This window comes from Oncorhynchus keta, chromosome 2 (genome assembly GCF_023373465.1).
Source record: "Oncorhynchus keta strain PuntledgeMale-10-30-2019 chromosome 2, Oket_V2, whole genome shotgun sequence".
Taxonomy (NCBI): Eukaryota; Metazoa; Chordata; class Actinopteri; order Salmoniformes; family Salmonidae; genus Oncorhynchus; species Oncorhynchus keta.
The window spans coordinates 16148578-16154943 of record NC_068422.1 but is presented as its reverse complement, the minus strand read 5'-3'; the positions used below and the strand labels follow the sequence as shown (position 1 = coordinate 16154943).

The 6366-nt window shown below is 38.1% G+C and overlaps 1 long non-coding RNA gene across 3 annotated transcripts; it reads right to left on the bottom strand.

Moving 5' to 3' along the window:
- Positions 1–1575: 1575 nt before the first annotated feature.
- LOC127909270 (uncharacterized) lies at positions 1576–5644 on the bottom strand. 3 transcript variants are annotated; one of them, XR_008070532.1, is made up of 3 exons: positions 4272–5644; positions 3930–4157; positions 1576–3891 (listed from the first exon to the last, which is right to left on the bottom strand). It is a non-coding gene; the product is annotated as an uncharacterized LOC127909270 (long non-coding RNA). The 3 variants fall into 3 exon arrangements; XR_008070531.1 differs by having other exon boundaries at positions 1576–4005; positions 4044–4157; XR_008070530.1 differs by having other exon boundaries at positions 4044–4157.
- Positions 5645–6366: the final 722 nt, after the last annotated feature.

The following is a 6366-nucleotide window of genomic DNA, read 5'->3' as shown; positions in this document are numbered from 1 at the left end:
ACAAAATATCCATTGATAAAAAGTAATTTTGTAATTTGGGTGAACCAACCCTTTAACGTTTCTGACGACAGATTGGGTGGAGATCTATCCGCTTGACAAACGACAAACGTACTCTGCTGAATGATAATGTTTCAGGGTGCGTGGTGGTGGTGGTGGTGGGGGGGTTAATTAAATCACAATGAGCTATGTGCCACTTACTAAGAGTGGGTACTTTGCTGTGATTTATCAGTGTTTGCTGAGTGGAGAGTGAGACTAACAGACGGCCCAGTCTCTCAGATTAAATAGGGCATGGAGGACATCTCTCATAGATATCACAGAGAGAGAGAGAGAGAGAGGGAGAGAGGGAGAGAGAGAAAGAGAGAGAGAGATTTATCACGCTAATGCTAATCATTAGAATTATTAGTCCAGGTGCAGATACTATAAATATCATGCATATGAGCGAGTGTGCTTGTGTGCCTCTGCCTGTATATCTGTGTGTCTTGTGTGTGTGTGTGTGTGTGTGTGTGTGTGTGTGTGTGTGTGTGTGTGTGTGTGTGTGTGTGTGTGTGTGTGTGTGTGTGTGTGTGTGTGTGTGTGTGTGTGTGTGTGTGTGTGTGTGTGTGTGTGTGTAGGTGCAGCATCTGGAGCCCCATGGAGGTAGATGATGAGGAAGGATTATGATGATTGAAATGACCTTCAGAACGATAGTGTAAACACAGATAAGTAGCTCAAACCTCTCTCTCTGCTCCCACTGACTGGTGTTCCTCTAGATAGCTTTATGGTACCCTGGGAATTAACAGGGTGTTATGCATGTGACTGTGTTCATCTGTGACTGGATAGTGAAAAAGAAAGTCACAACTGGATGGTGAAGTAGTAACAGAAAGTAGGTTACATCGTGTTGGATAGCTAGATAGATTGGTTTATTGGATTATAATCTTCATGACGCCCACATGGATTTATAAAACACTGTATTTGTCCAAGTTTTCACACCCCTTGACCTTTTCTACATTTTGTTGTGTAACAGCCTGAATTTAAAATGGATTAAATTGAGAATTTGTGTTACTGGCCAACACACAGTACCCCATGATGACAAACTTGTGCAAATTAATACAAAATGAAAAGCTGAAATGTCTTGAGTCAATAAGTATTCAACCACTTTGTTCTGGAAAGCCTAAATAAGATCGGGAGTAAAAATGTTCTTAACAAGTCACATAATAAGTTGCATGGACTCACACTGTGTGCAATAATAATGTTTAACACGATATAACTTTGTTTTAAAAAAATCTCTGTAAGGTCCCTCAGTTGAGCAGTGACTTTCTAACACAGATTCAACCACAAAGACCAGGGAGGTTATCCAATACCTCGCCATGAAGGACAAATCTTGGTTGATGGGCAAAAATAAAAAAGCAGACATTGAAATTCCTTTTAGCATGGTGAAGTTATTAATTACACTTTGGATGGTGTATCAACACACCCAGTCACTAAAAAGATACAGGCATCCTTCCTAACTCAGTTGCCGGAGAGGAAGGAAACTGCTCACTGATTTCACCATGAAGCCAATGGTGACTTTAAAACAGTTACAGAGTTTAATGGCTGTGATAGGAGAAAACTGAGGATGGATCAACAACATTGTAGTTACTCCACAAAACTAACCTAAATGACAGAGTGAAAAGGAGGAAGCCTGTACAGAATACAAATATTCCAAAACATGCATCCTGTTTGCAATAAGGCACTAAAATAAAACTGCAAAAAACTGCAAAGAATTTAACTTTATGTCCTGAATACAAAGTATTATGTTTGGGGCAAATCCCACATAACACATCACTGAGAACCACTTATCAAATATTCAAGAATGGTGGTGGCTGCATCACGTTATGGGTATGTTTGTCATTGGCAAGTAATAGGGAGTTTTTTTAATTGATAAAATGAATGGAATAGAGCTAAGCACAGGGAAAATCCTAGAGCAAAACCTGCTTTCCAACAGACACTTGGATACAAATTCACGTTTCAGCAGGATAATAATCTAAAACACAAGGCAAAATATACACTGGAGTTGCTTACCAAGAAGACAATGAATGTTCCTGAGTGGCCTAGTTACAGTTTTGACTTAAATCAGCTTGGAAATCTATGGCAAGACTTGAAAATGGCCGTCTAGCAAGGATCAACAACCAACCTGACAGAGCTTATTTTTTATATATTTTTTTACCCCCTTCTCTCCCCAATTTTGTGGTATCCAATTGGCAGTTACAGTCTTGCCTCATCACTGCAACTCCAGTACAGACTATGGAGAGGTGAAGGTTGAGAGCAGTGCCTCCTCCGAAACACAACCCAGCCAAGCTGCACTTCTTCTTAACACAATGCCTGCTTGACCCGGAAGCCAGCCGCACCAATGTGTCGAAGGGGAAACCGTACACCTGGCGACCGTGTCAGCGTGCACTGCGCCCGGCCCGACACAGGAGTCGCTAATGCATGATGGGACAAGGACATCCCTGCCGGCCAAACCCTCCCCTAACCCGGAGTGCCTTTTTAAAAAGTGCCTTGTTGTAGATCAGCTACATTAAATATGTGTTGTAGATCAGCTACATTAAATATGTGTTGTAGATCAGCTACATTAAATATGTGTTGTAGATCAGCTACATTAAATATGTGTTGTAGATCAGCTACATTAAATATGTGTTGTAGATCAGCTACATTAAATATGTGTTGTAGATCAGCTACATTAAATATGTGTTGTAGATCAGCTACATTAAATATGTGTTGTAGATCAGCTACATTAAATATGTGTTGTAGATCAGCTACATTAAATATGTGTTGTAGATCAGCTACATTAAATATGTGTTGTAGATCAGCTACATTAAATATGTGTTGTAGATCAGCTACATTAAATATGTGTTGTAGATCAGCTACATTAAATATGTCATTGAGTTCCTCTGTCCAAGGGTCATTGTGTGTTTTATCCCAGTTGAAAATCTTTTTTGTCCTCTGGCATATCGATAAAATGGTTCCATAAATTGTACAAGTTGTACTGTAGGCTACAGGGTTTAGAATAGATGTTAGGACATTTAAGAAACATATTGTACTTGAGTCTATTCAGTGCTCCAACCCCTTAGAGAAAAGTTTAGATTAGAGAAAAATCAAAGCCCTGCTTTCTCTCTCTCTCTCCTTCCTTCCTTTCTCTCTCTCCCTCAATCTCTCTCTCACTTTCTCTTCTCATCTCTCTTCTGCATGGATAACACTCTCTCTGTCTCCAGACACTCAGACCCAGGCCCTGGGTGGAGGCAATACTGCAAAGGTTGAAATCTATAAACCCCAAACAGATAAGCTAGAGGAGGAGAAAGCAGTTTGGTTTCAATCACAATGAGAACCTTTTACCACTTAGCTACATGGGTAAGAACTATTCACAATTGAACAATATATTCACACACAGGACAATAGCTAAAGTAGATTCATTTCCAAATGCAAGGAAATAAATTGAAAAAGTGAAATGGAGGAATGGAGGAAATGGAGTCACATTTGAGCAAGAAACATACTATAATACCTACGATATTCCATAATATTCCTTTTATACCATTTTTATTTTTAGATGCACCACTAGCATTATTTATTTTTTCTCACAAGTATGAGGTGAATGTACAAAACCCAAACTGGTAAAACTTGCAATGCAGCCAGTCTAATGTTCAAAACCTTTCATTGTGCAATGCAGCCAGTCTAATGTTCAAAACCTTTCGTTGTGCAATGCAGCCAGTCTAATGTTCAAAACCTTTCGTTGTGCAATGCAGCCAGTCTAATGTTCAAAACCTTTCGTTGTGCAATGCAGCCAGTCTAATGTTCAAAACCTTTCGTTGTGCAATGCAGCCAGTCTAATGTTCAAAACCTTTCGTTGTGCAATGCAGCCAGTCTAATGTTCAAAACCTTTCATTGTGCAATGCAGCCAGTCTAATGTTCAAAACCTTTCGTTGTGCAATGCAGCCAGTCTAATGTTCAAAACCTTTCGTTGTGCAATGCAGCCAGTCTAATGTTCAAAACCTTTCATTGTGCAATGCAGCCAGTCTAATGTTCAAAACCTTTCGTTGTGCAATGCAGCCAGTCTAATGTTCAAAACCTTTCGTTGTGCAATGCAGCCAGTCTAATGTTCAAAACCTTTCGTTGTGCAATGCAGCCAGTCTAATGTTCAAAACCTTTCGTTGTGCAATGCAGCCAGTCGAATGTTCAAAACCTTTCGTTGTGCAATGCAGCCAGTCGAATGTTCAAAACTTTTCGTTGTGCAATGCAGCCAGTCTAATGTTCAAAACCTTTCGTTGTGCAATGCAGCCAGTCTAATGTTCAAAACCTTTCGTTGTGCAATGCAGCCAGTCTAATGTTCAAAACCTTTCGTTGTGCAATGCAGCCAGTCTAATGTTCAAAACCTTTCGTTGTGCAATGCAGCCAGTCTAATGTTCAAAACCTTTCGTTGTGCAATGCAGCCAGTCTAATGTTCAAAACCTTTCGTTGTGCATTCATTTTGTTTGTAGACATCTTTCACCACACTACCATTGATGGAAAAAATATGTTTACTGTGAAATAGAATCACCAAAGCACAACATAATGATATCTTCTAAATGTAGTTATTATAGCAACCAGGTCATTCAATAGCGAAACATACATGTTTCAGACTGCCCCTTTAATGTAGTACGCCACAGTACATTACAGCACATTACACAGATTTCACATTAGGCTTTGCAATTGATTGAACATTACAGTTCCATCATTTCTATCCCAAAGGTGTGATCATTGAAGACATATTTCACACTGTAATCAAATGAAAGAAATGACAGAAATATAATGTTTAGCAGGCAATCGTTTGCATTAAGCCTGTCTTGAGCATATGGCCATAGGTTCTCATCGAAATCACAGTAAATATCATCATTGTTCATGCACCTGGGGAAAACTCTTTTGGCATTGTGAATCCAAGCCTGAAGGGAGGTGGTACACTCATGCGGATGGCAATCATACATCTCTTGTAATTGCGTATTGTATTTTACAGTATTGTATTGTACATATTTACTGTTGTGGTGCTGTACGTGGCTCGGTTCATCAGAGCACTAGCATCACCAGAGTTGTGGGTTCAGTTCCCACTGGGATCACATACCACCATGTTTGGACTGTAGTCACTTTGGATAAAAGTGTCTGCTACGTAATGGTATATGTAAAGGTATTACAGTACCTCCAACCCCCATCAAAATGACCCCAGCAACTACATGTTTCCCTGTATAGGGGATGCATTTGTTTCTTGTTTTGAATTTCTGGATTATTTGCATATTGGTATTGTATTGATATTGTATTACTACACTATAGGAGTTAGAAACACAAGCATTTTGCTGCAAATGCTGTAACATCTGATAATCTGTGTATGCAAGCAATACACTTTGATTTGTTACATACAGTATATCTCTAATCTGTGTACGCAAGCAATACACTTTGATTTGTTACATACAGTATATCTCTAATATGTGTACGCAATCAATACACTTTGATTTGTTACATACAGCCCATCTCTAATCTGTGTACGCAAGCAATACACTTTGATTTGTTACATATAGTATATCTCTAATATGTGTACGCAAGCAATACACTTTGATTTATTACATACAGTATATCTCTAATATGTGTACGCAAGCAATACACTTTGATTTATTACATACAGTATATCTCTAATATGTGTACGCAATCAATACACTTTGATTTGTTACATATAGTATTTCTCTAATCTGTGTACGCAAGCAATACACTTTGATTTATTACATACAGTATATCTCTAATATGTGTACGCAATCAATACACTTTGATTTGTTACATATAGTATATCTCTAATCTGTGTACGCAAGCAATACACTTTGATTTGATTTGTTACATATAGTATATCTCTAATCTGTGTACGCAAGCAATACACTTTGATTTGATTTGTTACATATAGTATTTCTCTAATCTGTGTACGCAAGCAATACACTTTGATTTGTTACATACAGCCCATCTCTAATCTGTGTACGCAAGCAATACACTTTGATTTATTACATACAGTATATCTCTAATATGTGTACGCAATCAATACACTTTGATTTGTTACATATAGTATATCTCTAATCTGTGTACGCAAGCAATACACTTTGATTTATTACATACAGCCCATCTCTAATCTGTGTACGCAATCAATACACTTTGATTTGTTACATATAGTATATCTCTAATCTGTGTACGCAAGCAATACACTTTGATTTGATTTGTTACATATAGTATATCTCTAATCTGTGTACGCAAGCAATACACTTTGATTTGATTTGTTACATATAGTATTTCTCTAATCTGTGTACGCAAGCAATACACTTTGATTTATTACATACAGTATATCTC